At 37.5% G+C, this 21621-nt stretch overlaps 1 pseudogene; it reads left to right on the forward strand.

Annotated features, from left to right (window-relative positions):
- Window positions 1-1512: 1512 nt before the first annotated feature.
- LOC121408371 lies at window positions 1513-21368 on the forward strand (annotated as a pseudogene).
- The last annotated feature ends 253 nt before the right edge of the window (window positions 21369-21621 follow it).

Raw genomic sequence — 21621 nt, forward strand, 5'->3', positions numbered from 1 at the left:
ACAGATAGATACCCATCCTGCTTATGCTTACAAAACTTTTCAGAATATTCTATTTTCAGGTCTATACACAAGCTATCAAAATCGCGTTCGCATTGTTTATTTGGACTTATGAAATAAATCTCCTTTATCCATGTTAACTTGTTTGTATGAATAAATTTAAGATGTTAATAAACGCGTTAGTCTTAAGTAAGAACTACACCTTAGGAAACAACAACAAAAATCAGCATTTAACTCCCCATGATAATAATAATAATAATGAGAATGATAATAACGTCATGTTAGCCGCTGGTGAAAGGGCAATATCTGTGCTTCCTGGTCACATTTGTTCTTTTAAAAAAGTGGTATTACATCGTATTCATGGACAGTTTGCTTTTTATTAAGTCATCATTAAAAAGATGGACTGCAGTTGCCCTTTTCATGTGATTATGAAATAAGATAATTCAACATGCATTTAAGGCACCTGTTTGCCTGACGAGGAAAGGTCGTTTTTTTTTTGAAAAGTACACATGCATATGGGCCAAAATCATAGGTCGGGTCCCCGAGGTGCAAAATTCTAAATACGCGCCTGGTGGCTCCCGAGCAGATAGCACAATAAGGAGAAGGGGAAAGGAGGGAAGAAGAACACGAGGGCATGCAGCCGCACGGCCACCGTACGCTCGACGTACGGTCGCTGTAGACCGTTCTACGCCATGCCTACGGCTAGTCTAATTTCTACGGCGAGTGTAGAAAAGAAAAAATGTTATAACTCCGAGTTAAAATTCTACGGCCACCCCTACGGCCTGTGAAAAGTAGGATCCGCCGTACGTCGACCCTGCGGCCACCGCAGATTTTCTGCGGCCGCCGCAAAGTTTTATGGAAGTCGCACTTTGAATATAAAAATACATTTTTATCATTATATAAGAAATGACATATTTTGCCAATATAATGATTGTTTTCAGGCAGAGGTCATAGAGATGTATATACATCTCTATGGCAGAGGTCCACTCATAGATCACAATTAATCACATGCACTCAAGTTAGTGCTCTTATCATTATCATTATTACCCCCCCCCCCCTTCACATTATTAATATAGGCCTATGGAATATACAGGGTCTATGGCGGCCATTTTGCTTATCAAGAACATAAATATTTTGTCAAAAATCTTGCTTACAGACAGTATTTTACTCCTGCAACATAGGCCTACGTAATTACACTCATTTCATCGTCAAATGATCAGTTCTTTTATGACTTCAATGAGCAATTTGCATATTTTTGACGGCCATATTCGATTTTTGCCAATCTGCGCCTTAAAATTCCGAAGGTTACGCGAGTGGCATCATTCCATAGAGATATCTCTATGCACCATTCAGATTCGGAATCGGCAACCCTCGAATTGACAATAAACCATTTAAAAAAAGATGTATACATAAAAAAAAACAAGGTTTAGTCCATTTTCTATGGGGCCTCGCCTTAGCTACAGTGTGATGTATTGTGTGGCACGGCTTGAACCGGGTCACAGATAAGAACAACGACTCTTATTCATTGAGCTGCTGGTAACGCATTCGTAACACAAACGCGGCATTGCAGCTAGCTCTCATTTAGTTAGCTGCTTCCAACCCTGTCTAGAGGTTCGTTCTGAAGTATACCTTGCAAGGATGAAGTTTGACGACATTCTCCATGTCCTCGGGAGTTCGGCCCTTACCAGCGAAGAACCTACGCCCTAGTCTGTCTGTTCGCCATACCTTCCTCATGGGCTACCCTCATCCAAATTTTCGCGATGGGTCGGTCTGACCATTGGTGTCAGGTAATTATTATTTTTTGTCTTAAATCATTTCATCTTTATCCCCATTCAGGGACAGAAATCTCTCCCTAAAGTTAGGGGGACAAGGGGCTGGAAAATTTGACAAGCAAAAAAAAAGGTTATCATCCCAAAATAGTATTTTCATCTTATCCTAAAATGCACGTTTTATGTCGATTTTGAATGAAGTATTTCTTACCATCATAAAAGACCACATAGGGGTACATTTGATATTGTGCCCCCCTCCTACTATTTGGAGTAGGGGGACATGTCCCCCTGTGATTTCTGCCCATGTCCCCTTTATTAAAATACACATAAAAATCACTGACATGAAAAACATGGTGTGTGTATATAGTTAATGAAGGCCTCGCATAATTATTTTCTCATCCTTTATGGTGAATTAATTCTGTATTGAATTCATGTAGGGAAGCGTCTATTCTTCTTGAATCATATAAATACATGCTTTAAATTTAATAACAGACGTAGATCATTCATTACTATATTTTTCTCATGTTGCTAACACAAGTTTGTTATCTACATGATGATGGCAGTTTTGACGCTCAAATTGTCCAATAGTTTTGGTAGTGGGGCTCGATTTGAAAATTTATCAAGTATCTTTAAGAATTCACAAATCTCCACAACATATAGCTATTTCGGGAATCTGATGGGAAAATGCTTGCATTTTGGTCCTTTTGGGTAATGCTACACTTCTAACATGTTCAAGATGCTTTTTTTTAAGTCATCACATTTTAGTTTTCTGATGGAATAATCTACAAATTGGAGGATTTGATATTGTACATGACAATGTAATCCCACGGCGTTGAGTATGACCTATACGGCTTACTGTGTCAAGCTATGCTATAAAGAGAGCATATACATCAAGCTTTTCACAGCCATAACCAGAACAGTAAGAGACCGGTTTAACCATGGACCTATGGTTTAAAGAACCATTCAAGCAAAGACCCATTGCAAACCAGATGAATAAGCTTTTCAAAATCAATTGTATTCCTTTCATGTTGAAATGATTGATAAAAAACACCTCAATATATTGAATATACAAACTCATAGGATGAATTATTTTCATACAAGAGACTGAATGGCATCCTTTGTTATTTTATCAAGGATAAATTCCTCTGTATATTCAGATCATGTGGGACAATGGAGTGCAAAAGAGAAGAACTATTTACGTCGCTATGGACATCTTTGCAGAGGTTTTGTGAAACTTAAGATTTTAAACCAAATGCTTGAGGGGAAACAGAGCTGGCGGGGAGTAGAAAAGATATAAAGGATGGGATCGAGGGAGGAGGAGAGAGGGAGTAGAAGAGAGATGTGGAAGGCGGGTAGAGGGCAGGGGGCGGGGTGTTCAGGCGTTCGTTGCAGAAAGAGTTGCAATCAAACGCAACTCAAAAAAATCTTTCGCAACTTAATCTTCAGCCAATGAAGCACCCGTATTTGGGACTTGCGCTTGAATTTCCGCATAAGTTCGTAATTCCGAAGCTTCGTTATTCCGAAGGTTGGTTTTTCCGAAGGTTCGTTAATCCGAAAACGAAATGAGGATAGTACTTCCGAAGGTTCTTCATCCGAAAACAAAATGAGGTTCGTAATTCCGAAGGTTCGTTAATCCGAAAACAAAATGAGGTTCGTAATTTCGAAGGTTCGTTAATCCGAAAACGAAATGAGGTTCGTAATTTCGAAGGTTCGTTAATCCGAAAAGGAAATGAGGTTCGTAATTCCGAAGGTTCGTTAGTCCAAAAATGAAATAAGGTTCGTTAATCCGAAAATCAAATAAGGTTCGTTTTTTTCCGAAAATGAAATTAATTCATTTTGGTAAAATAACTGCATGTTGTCCTTACAAGATAACATGATATTATGCAATAATAAAATAACGGACGATAATACATGCATGTGTTGTGGCCAAACATGTGTTGCATTAAGAATAGGCGGCTGGATCAAGCATACGCTTGATTTCGATAAAAATGGTGATAACGGATATAAATGTTAACAACATTTTATTGATCGTTACGCCTATTTAGTGTTAACAATGTTAATCCTTTTTTCAAGATTCCAAAAAATGCTCGGATTGTTTACTTTTTATTTGGGGCGTTGTAAACAAGTGGATTAGTCTTCTGACTATGAAACAGAGGGTCGTAGGTACGAATCCCAGCAATGGCGTGATTTCCTTCAAGAAATTTATCCACACTGTGCTGCTCTCAACCCGGGTGAGGTGAATGGGTACCCAGTAGGAAGAAATTAATCAAATGCCTTCCTTTGGGCGCCTATAGGCAGTCCAGCTAAAGCCGGGGTAATAGCAGGGCCCACTGGGAGAACAGTCTTCAGAACTGAAGTGGTACTGTGGCTTCCCTTGGTAGATAATACCAACATTAGTGTTATTATTATTATCATTATTACTATTATTGCCATTATTATTATGTCTTATTAGGCCTACAAGAAATTTCCAAAGTTTGAGCACGAGATTTGCCCGCAATATCTCACAAGGATGCCCTTTAAACAGTAATTAGGTCCATAATTATTTACCAAAAAGCGAGTTTTACAACTTCAGATTTGATTTTTTTCCAAACCTTATCAACCAAAAATCAATTAAAAAAAAACTTTGCTCAACTTAATTACGACAAAGCAACTTTACGTAGATGATAATCTCATGGTGAAAATATCTGTTTACACCAAAATGCAAATAAGTTCACCTTTTTGGCTTTGCCCCCCCCCCTCCGCCGGGGGCAGGGGGCACTTGCACCCCAGTAATAAATAACAGGGAGGCGCTATTGGTTTTTTTTCAAAATGGGAAATTCCCTATTTTCAAAATACTGTTTTTAAAGTATACATTTTAGATGAATTTTCAGGCTGGAATATTACAATTTTTCAGCTCGCGCTTTGCGCTAGCATTATTCGATTGGTAAAATAATAATGTATCCTAAAGAGGTCACTAAATGCAGTCCTTAACAGGTTCGTTTTCTGGGGTCTGTTGCATAAAACTTTTTACCTCAGAAAACTCCGGTAAAAACTGAAAACTAAGGTTAGTCTGATTTCTGCCATTGACTTTAACACAGGGCAAAAACTCCGGTAAAAACAACCTGAGTTTTCTCAGGTAAAAAGTTTTATGCAACGGGCCCTTGGTCAGTATGCTTAAGCTTGCGCTTTGCGCTCGTGTTGATTCTTTAGTTAATTCATGGACCTTAATGGTTTAATGATAGCAGAAACCTGCTCGGAATTTTTTGTTTTCATGACATTTTAACAGTAATTGACCGCCCCCCCCCCAAAAAAAAAAAAAAAAAAAAAAAAACACGAGAATTCAATCGGTCGCCCATGCCTTCCCATCCTCCTCCAGGTCACGGTCCGCCACTGATAAGGCAGTTGTGAGCACACTCGATCGCAATTTGGGTTTTAAAAAAGTATTTAGGGAGATCTAAGTGCTTTCTCCTCCTACTCTTCTATTGTATTTTTAGAGGAAAATTATCATGTTTTCTTTACAAATTATAATTACGATGACGTCTTTTGAATAACGACGAAGCCTGAAAGGTATATCAGTCACATCGGGGAATCTAGCTGGACTGACTTGGGACTTCTGCCAATGCCAAGCGCCCAATCGCTGAATATTCATTCATTTTGAATCCCAATTACAGTAATTGCCTTAATTTTTACAAACAAGCACTGTGTATTTCATTAGGCCCATAAATGATTTTTTTTTCATTTTTATTGGTAAATCTGCTCATTATAGGAAATGATACAATATTAATACGCGCAGGACTTATCCTTCTTAAGGAGTAAATGCAAGTAAATAGATTCGGAAGCTTGGTTAACCATGTATTTGCATAATATTTTTTGGTAGTAAACATGGTAAATTACAAAGGACGGTACACTATAGCCACTTTTGATTGATTCTTTCGGAATTGTTTGAGATGGACAGGCCTCCTAGTTTCCTAAATAGCCTTTTCAGCCTATTTGCATTGTCCGGTGAGATGTATGGCCTTTTGACAAGGCCTCGTGACATGCACTATGTATGAAAGGTACACTGTTAGAAAATTTATCCTTAAAATAAAAGAAATTCCTGCAGCAGAGTCTCGAGAACACCTGTAATCTTACCAGATTGCGCAATCTTACAGGAAATTTGTATTAGGTGTATGGAACCTTACAAATTTCCTTTAATAAAACACCATTTTCCCCTTTTAAAACAGAACTGTTCTGTTAAATTGCAGAAAAAATCCTGTTTTATAAATTTACAGAATGATTCTGTTATTGCTTTTTGCAAAATCTTTCTTTATTCTGTAAAATCAGGTTTTTTTAAAAACAGTGTATGGTATGCCGAGTGTGCTAGATGTGCATGGAGTGGATTGCTCCGATGACCGTAATTGCTATCGTACTAAGATGTGGAAGTACTACTACAGGTAGAATCTACTGTCCCGGGTCCCGGCCACTCGTACTCTCGACCGCGACTAATATAGACAATTTTCGAGGTTTTTCCGAGCGCTCCTCCTGGGGATTCTTATATTTGCTTTTATAAAGGATTATTCAGTTGAAAAAATAGGACCAATGGCGAAGATCCCGAGTGAGCGCGACGGCGAGCGACATCAGTCGCTCTCATCATGATGCTCGCACCCATCCGGCTTTTTGCAACTCTTTAGTCTTTGTTTTCAGTCGGTAGGCGTTTAATATAAACGTCATGGCCTTGTATAATACAGGCTAGGTGCTATGTGACCTCTAGAGATGATTTCCAAAGGAAGAAATACTACTGAAATGAATATCTATTGGTTTCATATCTGTCACTAAGGGGTGTAATTGTTCGATTTCAACAATCTGCATTGGACATAATTATGAATTCATTTCAAAAGGTACTAATAATTCAAGTATGAGAAATTCCTTAGTTCTTCCAAAAAACGCAGGTCATCTAGTTTGAGATTGGTTTGTGTAGGCCTACATTCTAGAATCACATTCCTTCCTTTGTCCATGGGTGTCGATCGGTGTTCTTGGTTGGGGATGGTTGATACAAATGTTCTTGTGGATGGGGATCTTTCAACATTATATACCCCCACTAAAATCACAAGTTAGGACATTTGGGAGTGGTTGATATGCATGGTATTCTTGGAAATTCCTTTATTGTTGCAGTGTACTGTACTTGATGATTTTTACCCTGGATTTTAATATTTTTTAAATGCTTTATAATCAAAACTCAACTGTCATGTTATGATATTTCTCCAACATTTTCTTGAACCATCAGTGTGTAATATCAGCTAATATATATGTAAATATGAAATTAACGTACCACATGAGTGTGCTCATATAGAATGCAAAACTGTCATCCCTTTCCAACTCAAAAGAGATTTCTTTTTGCCAAAATAAGAAAAAAATCAATCAAGTTTAGTTATTCAAGTCCATAACAATAACAAGAATAACATGGGAAAAAAAACATTCGATATTCATATCCGAAGATACGCTTTAGAGAGAAATGAATGATTATTCTTTCTGAAACAATTAATTGATTTCACTTATTAAAAGATTGTAAAAATATGATCATATCATATTGAGCTCACTGAATCTCAATATTTTCATGAGAGGTATCTGATGGGGTCACATGATAAAATGATTATTATTAATTACCCCGGGTTAATTACATCCAACCGCATACAACAAAAGCACCATACATATGAGCTACTGATCACCAAACGACCATTATGACTTTTTATATAGAAGTGAAATTTTTGCATTTGATATAGGCTCACTCTTTCATGAATTTATGCACCTCATTTCCACATAGTTAATGAGGATATCAATGCTCTCCTGCAAAATATTATTGACCAAAACTTATCGTTCAAGTCAAGGTATTTGGATATACAAGAAGGGGTGACTTTCGTTTTGTGCACATCTTCCTTTTGGTATATTTTCTTGTTCAAAGGTTTACTGAATGCCAAACTTAATATATAACAATACTACCATGACATACATCGGTAAAGTGTGTATAACCAGGCAAATAAATGAAGTGATTAGCCTATACACTAGAGAAACGCAAAGGCATTTTTCTTTTTCTTTAAATTTTCTGGGATTGAATAACAAAAAGGGTGAAATAGAACAACATCTATTTCAGGTAGTCTCATTTTTGTCCGAAAATATTTCGCCTCATGTCAGACCTCATTGCAATTCCTCGCAGAGTTCCTGTATGTTCAGACTGTCTAGGATTGTTCGATGGGTGTGGCACATTGCAACGCAGTTGAGGCGTGTTTGAGTCATCGAGCTCCGAAGCCATGACTTCAGTCGTCGAAGAGCAGAAAAGCTCCTTTCACACGTGCTTGATCTGACAAACCAACAATAGTCTCAGAAGAGCCTCGACCTGTGGGAAAAGGGCTTGCACCTCTGAATGCATCTTCAGGGGAGTGTTTCATCAACATTTTCAGCCGACAAGTTGTCAGATCTGACTTCTTTCTCTGACGTTGATTGGCTGAGAGGTACTGTTACTATGGTAACTGTCGGATAAAATGGGACTTGTCGGATAAAATGTCCGACAAGTCCTTTCATGAAACGCCCCCTTGGCATCATAGACATAGTACTACCTATCGTGTTTTAGTTGAACACCGGGGTTGAACATCTGCAACTGTAACGAGAGGGGGCCTTTTGTCAATTCTGGATACTGTTCGATGATTGCCTCTTGGTGCTCCTCAATTTTGCCAGTCACAAGAACGCGTTTTTATTTAATGATCATATACACAAATTGCGAGGGAAACGAACATGTTGAACAGGATGACGCAAAATGGAATACGTTGTCATGATGTCAAGCCATGTAGCATCCCCCATCGAATAGGGCATGCATTTAACCCACATGAAATTATGTTTCAACATTTTTACATCTTTCACCTTTTCCTCACTCAGTGAGAAATTAATGCATTTATATTGAGAGTGTCGGAAAGGGAAATCCTGAGAAACATTATCAGACTTTTCCATTCTACAGTATTATTAAATATTAATCTGAAAAGGATATCCTCAGCACTTTTTTGGATACGACACGTATCTCATGATAGCTGAATGGCTGGTTTTTATTTGTTGGCTATATTGTACCGACCTAAAAAAAACAGGTCGTGAAATATATATTTTTGTGATAGAAATGTCATCAAAATGCAATATGAAATAAGTATTTCCACATCTTAGTACGATGACTATTTCCAGCTGTTTACTTTTGATACAAAATATGGTTGTTTGTTTTAGAAAAGAATAAAAGAGAAAATCAATATTTGTCATACTTTTAATTTTATTAAGTCTGCTATTAAGTATTTGAAATAGAAGCACAAAACTCGCTTCTCTCGCATGCAACTTTTAATAAATTTTGCCTTATGTATGCCATATCTGGCCCTTCATTTTTTTTGGCTCATTACGCCAGACGAGTATAAAAAGAAGATTTGTTTCAAATACATGAAAATGTAATGCAATAGAGGGTGCTTTATCCTATATTTCATATTAATGTTTTTTGTGTGTTATTTACATGTTAACCTAATCATTTGTCCCTCCCTCCCAATGCACCCCCTATCACTCTTTATCTCTCTCTCTCCTTCCCTCCCTCTCTCCCCCCCCTCCCCCCCCCCCACCTTTCACGCAATACACTTTCTTTATTTTCCATACTACCCCTTTCTTTCTGACATTGTTTATTATTAGGTGCCATGGTGGAATGACACACTTTGCGAGGAGGAGTATGGAGCACCGTGTGATCTCGACACAAAGAAGATGTTTAACATTCCATTGACAGATGCAAATAAAAGTAGCACAGAGTTCCAAAAATGTGCAAGGTTAGTGGAAAAATTCTTCCCAATAGGGGGATTCATGCACGGTGTCAATTTATACTTATTGCCTCGAATTAACATGCCGACCAGATTTTCATCCGCGAAGGATGCGTGTGTGAGAGTGGCTCTTGTAGGAGAAGATTCTAATCATGTCAATAAGTTCCAAAAGAAAAGAGAGAGAAATACGCGATTTTATGCGTAGGCATGTAGTTGCAGAAGTCTTCACCTTTGGGGCGAAAAGATGTGTGTATTGATGATTTGGATAAGTCGTGTAACTGGATATTGTCTCAATAAGACATATAATAAAAAGGTCAGATATAATTAGGTTTGAAGAAATGAACGAAAATGAAATGAAAATCAATATTTTATTTTTCAAAATAGAAATCCTCCAAAAATTCAGTTTGTCCAATTGATCGAGGGCCCGGGGGCCACTGAGCGGCGCCAGATCGAAGTTGCTTAATTCTGTCCCTTTAAAAAAATCGTTGAACACCAAACATATTAGCATGTCTGATTCGGCTGGGTCTTGAACTCCCCGGTTATATGTCATGTAAAACTTTTTACGAGCTTTCCATTTTCCGATATCTCCTTATCTAATACTCGTATATACATGTAGCTATTACTATTTCAAGAATCTTGAGAAAGGTTATAGCGACTGGAGCAAAGTCTGACGTTACACTGTCCACAGTGGCGGACCGTGACTCGGAGGAGACAAAGCATTGGGGGGCACAGCATTGTTCACAAACAAAGCAGTGCCCCCCCCCTGCTTTGTCTCCTCCGGGTCACGGTCCGCTACTGACTGTCCATGTCCATATCTTTCCTGGTGGGTGTTTCATAAAGCTGTTCGTAAGATACGAATGACTTTACAAACGACTGGTGATCCTTTCTTTTGCTCTGCGATATCCCTATGTAATTGAGTTATGACCTAAGAACATGTTCCAGTCGTGCGTAAAGTCGTTCGTAACTTTACGAGCAGCTGTATGAAACACCCACCTGTTATGTCTTTTGAATAAATCAGATTCAGTTCAAGGGGCAGTTTGCTTTTCGAGGCGTGTCCTTCATCGAGAAATGGTACTTTGTCATATTTTGTGAAAGCTGACAATACATAATTTTGACGCTAAAGAAAGTTTAATTTAAAATTTTGAAATAATCGAAAAAGAAAGATTTTTTATTCCATTATATAGTTGTTTTTGAAGATTTGAGGTTGATACATCGTGAAATTTATCAGGTGTGATCAAGCTCATATAAACGTTTAATTTTCTAGACATTCTTTCTCTCCATTACTTAAAAAATCCTTCTCTTCTATCCGATCAAGATCGGTAATTTGTTATTGCTTCATTTTTTATGCGTATTTTTTTTTGTGTGTGTGTGTTTTGTTCTTGGGTTTGCGTATTTGAGAGCGTGTGTGAGAGTCTCATCGTCTGCTGCAAGGTCGTGGCCGTGCGGTCGGACTTTCGTTCATAGGCTGTTAGTCTATAATAGTGTTTCGACCTGTATAGGAACATGAAATCATATTAATTTATTTTCCATGGGTGGTACCTAAAAGCAGTGGTTTAGATAAAGCAGTTAACTTAATTAGCCCACGCTTTAACGGAATGCAAGTTGTCAGCTCATTCACTATTAATAGAAAACTATTCTTATTCTGCTGCCAAAAGTTGTCAAAAAATCAAATGAATCACAAAATGGGAAGAATATTATATAAGGAAATACAAAAAAATGTGAATATGGAAGAAATGTTATGAAACCAAGCATTCCATAGAAGTATCGCTTATAGGTATTATACTTCCTAGACAAATATGAATGATCTGAAAGCCAAATGAGCTGAAATATGATATCTCTACCGTTATTGATTCATGTAACAATTAGCTATCCATACTTAAACCACAACTTTAAACCTGAGTTTAAGTGAAACCTATTATCAGAATACGGGTTTACGTGTTTATGATCATTATTTCCATTTTGTTGAACAGGTATAACATATCCGATTACCCTGGTGTTTCGGTGGCTTCTTCTAGAGCCACACCTGGATACAACCCATTGACCCAGGGGTTTGGAAGAGATACTGATCAACCGGATGTGATACCTTGTGATGCAGGCTGGGAGTATGACCGAAGCCAATATACAAGGACCTTCGTCCAAGAGGTAAAGACAAGTTACTTCGGAATTGCAAACATAATTGAAAGCGTTAGAGTCGTATTTGACCGGCTTAAAGACAACATCGGTGAAAAAATAACAACTGTATACATCAGTATATGTTATTTAAGTGAAACAAAACACTACTTTATTGATTTTAACATAATTTATGCACCCTTAACAGGCAACAGTGTATTTTGGTAAGGAAATTAAATAATTCGTATGCAAAAAAGGTTTTGTGTTCCTTAACATGTTTTCGGCCATAAAAGGGGAATGCGTGCCCTGTAGTCGGTCTGGTGTCCGTCTAGTAACCCAGGTGGGTGTTTCATAAAGCTGTTCGTAAGTTAAGAGCAATTTTAAGAACGACTGGTGATCCTTTCTTGCGGTAAATGGTATATGATTTGATTTGCATTTGCATTGGCGATTTGGTTAAGCGCGTAAGAAAGGTTTACCAGTCGTTCTTAAAGTCGCTCTTAACTTACGAACAGTTTTATGAAACACCCACCTGGGGTCCGTTGCATCAAGGGTTGCGTTTAAACGCAATTCAAAAAATCAATCGTAAGTCCCAAATGCGCGCTGTTGATTTGTTGAAAATCAAGTTACGCATGATTTTTAGAGTTGCGACTGATTGCAACTCTTTCCGCAACAGGCCCCATTCGATTCCCCGCAGTTCCATTGGAGATGACCTTCATGGGTTTATTCCATGGCTAAAATTATGTAGACAAAAAAAAATCGTAGACTAATCTCTTATGCAATGATCGTGGCAAAAAAATATTAATGTAAACGAAGCGTTAATCATAATCATTCCGAAGTAAAGAAAAAAAAGGCGAAAAACTTCTTGATAATGTTTTTATTTTATCCTTTGTTTATCATAGATGGATTTGGTGTGTGCTGACGCGAAGTATGTCCAGTTTCCACAGTCTTTCTATTACGGAGGTTACTTGGTTGGAAGCGTCTTATATGGTTCGCTAGGAGACAGGTATATGAGGGGAGGGGTCAGTGGGTGGGAGGGAGAGGGGTTTAATAGAAATAGAGAGAATGGGAGATGGGTAAGGATAGTTAGAAAGGGGGATGATCGTGTGTGTGTGTGGGGGGGGGACTTGGACGCAGGCATAACACGGCCATTTTATCGATCCTCATTTCAAGAACATTTTGTTTAATCTTAGGAAAAATGACACAAATTAAGCTTATAAGATTAATGTTACCCTTTCTTCCAAAAAAAAATGGAAGGCTTCGAATTTCAATGAATTTATTCGCCGCAGTGGCGTAATGAGCCCCCCCCCCCCCCCATTGATAAGCCATTTCTTCTGGTACAAATTTCTAAAAAGATGCTAGCAAAGGAAGCGAGCTGCAAAAAAACATGTTGGAATTTTGAAAATCGAAGTTTGTGACAGATCATTACATATTTTTGGGGTCCTTTTTCTTGTTCGTAAAAATTATTTTTTGGGGTGTCCCCCCCCCCTCTCTCTCTCATCTGTGCGCCATGGAATTGCCTTAAATCAAAGGTAGGTTTGGTACCTTTACTTCAAATTTTCATAGGTTGTCATTTTTTATTTGAATGAAGTTTTAGAACTACTGATAGTCTTCCCGCCCCATTTTTTTTCATGCCTATTGGCATGATCGACAGTCGTGATTGTTAAATGTTTGTTGCTATGTTTATTTATGATTTTTTTTTATAGGTTTGGGAGACACCGAATGCTCATATTTACTCTCGTCTTTCGGATCGTCTCTGGCTATGGTCTTGTATTGGCTCACAACTATTGGGTTTTCGCCTTGATGAGATTCTGCGAAGGCATGAACCAAATGGGAATGTATCTCCTCGCTTTTGTTCTAGGTAAGATCCCGGGTAAGATACTAAAATAAATACGCTATTACACCAAAGAAAATCTGGAAGGGTGAGAACATGATTTATTGGACTTGCAACGGAAGGTAAAATACAATTTAAACTGAATTTAACAAACATTGCTCTCTGTATATCGTGCGAATATCTTCACGATCATTCAGCTCAGCGAACTTATTATCGTGTAGCTTGTTTTCATACCTTCACTGTTAGAAAATTTATCTTTAAAATAAAATAAGTTCCTGCAGCAGAGTCTCGAGAGCACCTGTAATCTTACCAGATTGCGTAATCTTACAGGAAATTGGTATTTGGTGTATGGAATCTTACAAATTTCCTTTAATAAAACACTCTTTTCCCCTTTTTCTAACAGACCTGTTCTGTTAAATTGCAGAAAAATTCCTGTTTCATGAATTTAAAGAATGATTCTGGTATTGCTTTCTGCAAAATCTTCTTTTATTTTTCTGTAAAATCAGGGTTTTTTAACAGTGTTGATTGAAAGGATTGAAAAAGGGCGAATGTAAAAATCGGTAACAAAATATGATCCAAACTATATAACGAAACCGAAGAACCGCGAGTATACATATAAGACTGTAAATGCTCACATGAGACCGACATCGGTTAATAATGGCCCAATATTTCGATATTACGAGTAAACAGCCCACGAGACAGGCAGGCAGTATATGAATATCATGAGTCCGTCATTTTATTCATTCATTCATTTTTTAACGAAGTAAGAATGTTCATCTGCATATTAAAGTTGTATCTGATTTATATTACTTTGTATAAGGTTTTGAATGGAAATGGAATAAAGAATTGAATTGAATTAAATTACGAGTAAACGGCAAATGAGACTCAAGTAAGGCTTACATTTTCGATATATTCTCCATCATGTAATTATCTAATTTAAAAAGAATGATGATACTTTAACCTTACAGGGACCGAGTTTGTGGGCATTTCGAAACGCAATATTTCAGGCTTGTTCATCAATTTTCCATATGCAATTGCATACGTCCTGTTCGCTGGAATAGCTTTCTTTATTCGAGACTGGCGGATACTTCATATCACCATGGTTACACCTCTATTCGTTTGGTTTATCTTCTTATAGTGAGTTACTTTAAATAATGTTCACCTGTCTCATACCTTTCCCGGGCTGTCATCGATACCAAATAGATGAACACCTAACTCAAAACTCGAAATACCAGTTTAACCGAAATCAATTTGTAAAAAAAAATAAGAGTTGACCACTAAATAATCATGAACGAGATGTTCTTTCATTGATATATGCTAAAAATGAAATTTCTTAGATCAAAACGAAAAAGAATTTTTCATGCTAGAACGCATGCACAAATAATTTGCAGGGTTGCGGGGTATCAACTGTGGCTCACGCCAAAATGTAACGATGTTTGGACATTATTGGAAGACATACGTAAATATTCAATCAAGTGGAGTGTCGACCAAACCACATTGATGGAAGACCAACCGTTTGTATTCCAAGTGAATCTGATAAACCCTTAGTGCGTATAACATATTCATTTCATCTCTTGCAAGCCATTTGGAGATATGGTTCCATGACCATCAGCACTAGCGTACCTAACCGGGGGGGGGGCATACTGACAACTCACGCAGGGGACGTATCCCTGCCCCCATCCCCGACGAGTCAAAACTGATCCAGGACATCCCCCCCCCCTTTGAGAATTGAGAAACCAAATTAATAATTTGTAATGTAAAAATGCAATAAAAACAGACGTCTACCCTCTCTTTTGAACCTGAAGACCTTTAATTTATTATTTTTTTGCTTGTCAATTTTTTCGCGGACGAAATAAAAAATTCCCCCCCCCCCTTCGAAAATCCTAGGTACGCCAATGACCACCAGGATATCAGCCACACCCACCAACCATAATGTCCTCATCAACTACCTTAATTCTAACCACGCCCCCAAAATCAATCCTTGATCAGTTTCCTCCCAGAGTCACCTCGCTGGTTATTAAGCCAAGGGGAGAATGAGAAAGCGAAGAAGATCATCGAACACGCTGCCAGGGTTAACAAGGTCCAGCTTCCAGAAGATTTCCTCGACGAACTTGAAGATGCCAATCAAAACGTAAGATGAATACAGTGCACTCTCCATGGCATGCAACTTGAGAAATATCATTGCGCGCGCGTATGGCTTCAAGAACAATTTGAATACTAGAGTGCTACATATTCTAAAAACTGAAATATTAAATCAAAGGTTGGAGGAGTGACAACCCTTTTCAAAATGGTATATCCAACCTTGCAGAAAGCTGAATCCAACAATCTAAACGTTATCGAACCAATTAACAATATATACAAACTCCTCCAACTTTTAATGAGGACTAAACATTTTCATATTTTAGAATGTTAGTTTCTTGATTCTAATCACGTTATATACCCTTACCAAATCCGCTTAAGCTTAACTTGAATGTACATGTAGGCCTACATAACGTTGATGATTAATTCTGTTAGATGTTTCTTTTCGCGCAAAAAAGAGAAATAATATCGGTATAAGATTAACGTGAATGTACATAACATTGACGATTACTATTACCGGTAATTCTTCTTTTTTGCGCAGAAAATGAATTCGTGATATGTGAATAAGATCAAAGTAAAGCAGACATGGACAGGAGGGAAGATGAGGAGAAGAGGGGGAAATAGGGAGAGAAGAAGGGTGGGAAGCCACAAGGAAGAAATCCAGAAAAAACTCTATATCTTCAGATTGGAATGCCGGTTCAGTACGATGTAGAAGTCATTAAATTACTAAATCTAAGTTTGCATTGTTTATAGCTCTACAATATAGAATGATTTCCCTGCAATCAGAGGAAGAGAGAGAAGGAAAATTTTGAATGAAATCATAAAGAGGGAAAGGACGATAATGAAGGAAGGAGAGAAAGAAATTGACAGGAAGAAAGATATAAGACGGCACACAAACGGGTTGCAATGGGCTATTTATTGCAAAGAAGCTGGGCGCGTCATGGCGAGATTTAGTGCATGATGACAATAGGATGTTCAGGTCGACTTGATCTAATTCCCTTTTCCTTTCTTTTGAATGACTTCAATAACTTTTCTGGGTAATTTTGTCGTGATATACAGTTAAAGGCCGAGACAGATAGCAAAGAACGGAAGCCGAATTTCACAGAGATATTCCGCCATCCTAGTCTGCGCCGACGCACATTCATCATGATGTATGCATGGTAATGAGTTTGAATGTATATATTTATATAGATATTATCATTTTGTACTTAAAAATCATTATATTGTAATGCCGAACAACATCTTCAGTCTCGTTAATAACGAAACTGTGAACTTCATACTATTCCGTGAGAATGATAAAGAAAAATTCTATACGAATAGGCCCAACTTGACATGTTAGAACTTTCGTGTTATGAATTTTTTGTAGAGATATTGAGAATTACGAGAACAGAATTTCCTCCTATTCTGTTACCTTCCTTTTATGAAGTAGATATAATTGTCCCGGCCCTGACAAAGGGCTATTCACAAACTTTGCCCTTTCTGACATGAGCGCTATAGAATGTGCCCTTTAGAAAAAATATTAAATTCGCCACAAATTAATAGCCTGGTTTTTTGGTGGGAGCTTACCTTGTCATTGAATGGAAGGGTAATGATCCTGATTAGCAGTGAGTTGGCAATAGGAAGAAAATAAGTAGAGAACTTCGACGATAACCTTCCATTATTATTCAGTGATAATGGGAAAAGGGACAAAATCTGTCGGGTATATCTCCCTCGCCTCGTACATTGGATGGCTTGTTATACAGCTACCCTGACACCATGTCGTGTTAATCACTTATAGTGCTTCGACAATTCAGTATTAGAGTAATCTCTTATTATTTAAGATTGCCCTTATTCAGCTTCAAGTCTCAACCATCATTAACTTAACCTCTTCAACAAAAATCCCCCATTTCTTTAGCTAAAGGAAAGAAGATTGTAAAATACAATGAATTTTATCTTCCTATAATAATACTTTTGTTCCTTCAAGAAGTCTTTAACAGTAAACCGTGAACAAAAAGTTGCAATCATGTAGGGGCGTCTAGTGTTATGACTCTCATCTTTCAGTCTGTGCATGTGGGGGTGGGGTAAGATTCCTTCATCAAAAAAACTTACCCACATTTTGCTACACTCAACCCAGGTGATGGATGAGGTGACTGGCAAGGTACAAGGTAGGACGAAAATCCTAGAATGCTTTAAAGCGCCTTGGCATCCCAGATAAAGCAGGGTTATACTGATATTTATCATGTTAAACAAGGCCCACTTGGAAAACAGTCTCCCTAGGGAAATATGACGGTTATTATTAATATTGTTATTATTAGAATTGTTATTATTATATTATGATTATTATCCCTATATGAACATTCCTTTATGTACACCGCTAGGTCAGTGTGTGCCGTCGTCTATCACGGTTTAAACTTGAGTACATCCAACCTTGGTATCAATGTGTACCTTTCGTTCTTCGTGTCTGCCGCCATTGAGATCCCTGCATACGCCTTATCCATCTTCATCGCGGAGCACCATTGGTTTGGCAGGAAGAAAAGCACGGTCATCACACTGTTGACTGGAGGGCTAGCATGCCTTCTGACTATCTTCATACGTAAGCTAATACAATAGATAAACATAATAGGGGTCTCCTTGTAAGCTCGTTTATTCATTATAGGTTCGTTATACTCCGAAACTTGCACCGATATTCAGTGATGTTTGTTACTCTGAAAATAGTTCTTTAATCTGGAGGTTGGATGGTCTGAAAATGATGTTTTTAAACGAAAACAATTGAATGTACAAACCTTACTTCGATTTCGAACTTTCGGAGTAGTACATTGTTATTTTTAAAGTTTCGTAATAATGAACCGTTCTCACAAACGGTCTTGATGGTAGGAACTATTAGAGAAGTAGGGGACTAATTCGCCCTGGTGGAATGAAGGTCTTTTTTTTAAAGGTATATATGATTAACTTAAAGATTTCGAAAAATATATAGGAACACGGAGCATCTACTTCCGTGCTGGTTTATTAATTCATTATATAAAATATCCCATAAATTTCATTTATGCAGTGGGAATTCTTCGGCCTCGCTAGCCAGTTTTCGGCAAAAGATTCGATTGAACGATATTATCATGCATGTATTAGATGGCTTCTCTACAAATTCATATTTTGGGGTTGTGTTATTTATTATCGCTTTATCAATGCTTATCTAGTTTTGTTCGTCATTTCTCATTTTAAAAAGCGAGTGGTCCTTCCAGAGCTGGAGTCGCTTTTATTGGGAAATTTGGAATCTCTGCTGCATTCGCTCTTATCTATCTCTTCACCATAGAACTATACCCAACCACATTGAGGTGAATAGACAATATAATATGCAAGTTACCAAGTTATTTAATAAATTCAATTTTTATATTGGAAACCTATAGTATTTCCCCGGGATAAAGGTCTTATCAATAATTATGTCCGTCCAAGAAAGAAACGGAACCCAACATTGTTGTCTACCCCCGTAACCTAATCACAAATATGATTGGTATTTATTGATATTTCCTTCTCCAAGTTCAGCAGCAAATATAGAATTATATACAAAGTATTAGGTGTAGATTTAACAAAAGTAACGCATAATACAAAAAGCGGAAATTGGTCTGAATATATGTCAACTATAACGATTTTGTTGATCGTATTTACAATTTGTTACACAGCAAAACTCTGGTGTTGATTTAACACCAGCCCGGAATCTATATAGGCCTATGTCCACACCAGAAAAGTGTAAAACAACACCTTTTTTCTTTTTGGAACACCAGATAGGTGACACCAATAGTATCAAAACAACATCGGTTCAATATTTCGCTGGTGTAACACCGAAATTTTTGCAGTGTTGGAGGGAAATAAATGAAAATTAGTTTGGAGATAAGGTATCCTAAGTATTAAATGACCGAGTGAATAAGCACGCTATATCAAAGAAATCTTCGAAATTACTGGGATTACTTTGGGATTCTAAATTACGTTTCTTCAACCATTTAAAAATCTTCGAAATTGTTATTTTCTCTCTCCATGCAGGGCCGTTGGTTTGGGAATGTGTTCAATGACAGGGCGCATTGCTAACATCTTATCCCCTATGGTGCTCTTAACAGCCGACTACTGGATCCATGCTCCACTTCTCATATTCGGTACCTGCACAGTCCTATCCGGCTTATTGTGTATCTTTCTACCCGAGACTAGGGGCAAAAAACTACCGGAGACCGTCCAAGATAGCGAGAACTTTGGAAAGTAAGTGAAGGTTTTAAGAATTGCACTTTGGAAAGTAAGTGAAGGTTTTAAGAATTGCATTTTGAGATTTTTTGTTGTAATCTTTGGGGCTTTTGTTTCTTTAATCACCATTATCCTCATTCTGAACCCATCTGGGCCGTCTCCAAAGTCATGGGCGGAAATCTGTCCCCAAAGGTAGGGGGACAAGGGCCTAGAAAATTTGAAAAGCAGGAAAAAAAAAGGGTTTTTCACCCAAAATGTAAGGTTATTTAGTCCAAAACACATGTATCATTTCGATTGTGAAGTGATGTAGTTTTCTCCATCATAAAAGACCAAAAATAGTAGGCGGGACATTTGATATTGTGTCCCCCCTACTATTTTTGATAGGGGGACGCGTCCCCCTGGGCCACCCATGCCCAAAGTCCACCCGAAGTGCTAACGTGTGCGTCTGAAATAATTTTATCGGGTCAGAGCAGAAAGTTTGAGGGAGCACAGCAAGGCGTGTTTGTGCAACATTTTGAAAAAGTTGTAAATGAGCGAAAATTTTCGCCTAGTTACAACAAAGATCTTATTTCGTGATATGATATTTAACAAATGATTATATTTCTCTGTTTCCTATAATTTTCTTTCATTTTATATTTCTTTTCCTTTTTCCCTTCGGGCATGTTGAGCGTGGAACTTTTTGAGGCCAGAACTCCTAAACACCCCCTTTCTGTAAGCCAGTGCATTTGTTGTTATCGCGCTTTCAGCGTATTAACTTCTAATTATTATCATCATTGCCTTGAAGCAAACTGTCTCTTCCTCCCATCACCCATTTGAATACTTTAATCTGTTTATTTCATTTCACATTTTTGCATCACTTCATTTATTCCTTATTTTTCATTGTAATGTTTTTTTAACTTTTATCTTTATTTATTTTCATTCCTTATTTCTATTACATATATATTTCTTCTTTTTTTGCTGGGGGGGGGGGGGTGGGGCAGGGTTGTTGAATCATCGTATTTCTAACGTACCCCTTATCGTTTTGACTTTTCAGGATACCGTCATCAGCTGATTTACCTCACGCGGTTAACGGTGTTGATAAATCGGATACAGATGTTGCGAGTGGGATTGGCGACAAAAGTGAAGTTGCAGTCTGAGTCAGTTATATAGCCGACTAGTGGCGAAGATGGTGTAGATCTGTTCCAATTATCTGAATAAGTAGGAGATTGCTAGTAGACCCGGAATCACTATCGAATCGAGTTTACCGATGTGATGGAATGAGAATCTTATAAATCAATCTTTTTTTTTTGGATAGAATCTTTTTGATATTTTAGTTTTAACGATAGGCCTATATTCAAAATATAGATCGAATAATTTCAAATCTATGAAATAAAGATTGCATGATTATAAAATCAAATTTATTGCATTAATTAATGCTTTACGGTATCCTCCCGACATGAAAGAAATGAAAAAGTGTTTAAAGACGTACTGATTTCAATTTTAATCAGATTTCTAATGTTGAAAGATACGAACTTGTTGACTGCAGTAATATTTGATAGCTAAATGAGTGCGTTTGACTCTGATCTTAAGTACAAGGGGAGAAAACCTAACCCCCCCCCCAAAAAAAAAGGAAAATTAAAAAAATGTCCAAGTCACAGAAAAACATATGTTCTTTTCATTCATTTAATTTACTAATGAAGTAAGGGCCAACCTCCTTTTCTGCTCTATAAAATAAATGTGACAAGCTGTTCATTTATCTTTGATTCATCAATAATTTCAATTGTTCTATGTCATGTCTGTTGGACACTTAGAAAATGTTATAAGTCGTCTAAAGGGACGGAAATATGGATCAATCAAAAATTAATCAATA

The sequence above is a fragment of the Lytechinus variegatus genome, chromosome 2, assembly GCF_018143015.1.
Source record: "Lytechinus variegatus isolate NC3 chromosome 2, Lvar_3.0, whole genome shotgun sequence".
Taxonomy (NCBI): domain Eukaryota; kingdom Metazoa; phylum Echinodermata; class Echinoidea; order Temnopleuroida; family Toxopneustidae; genus Lytechinus; species Lytechinus variegatus.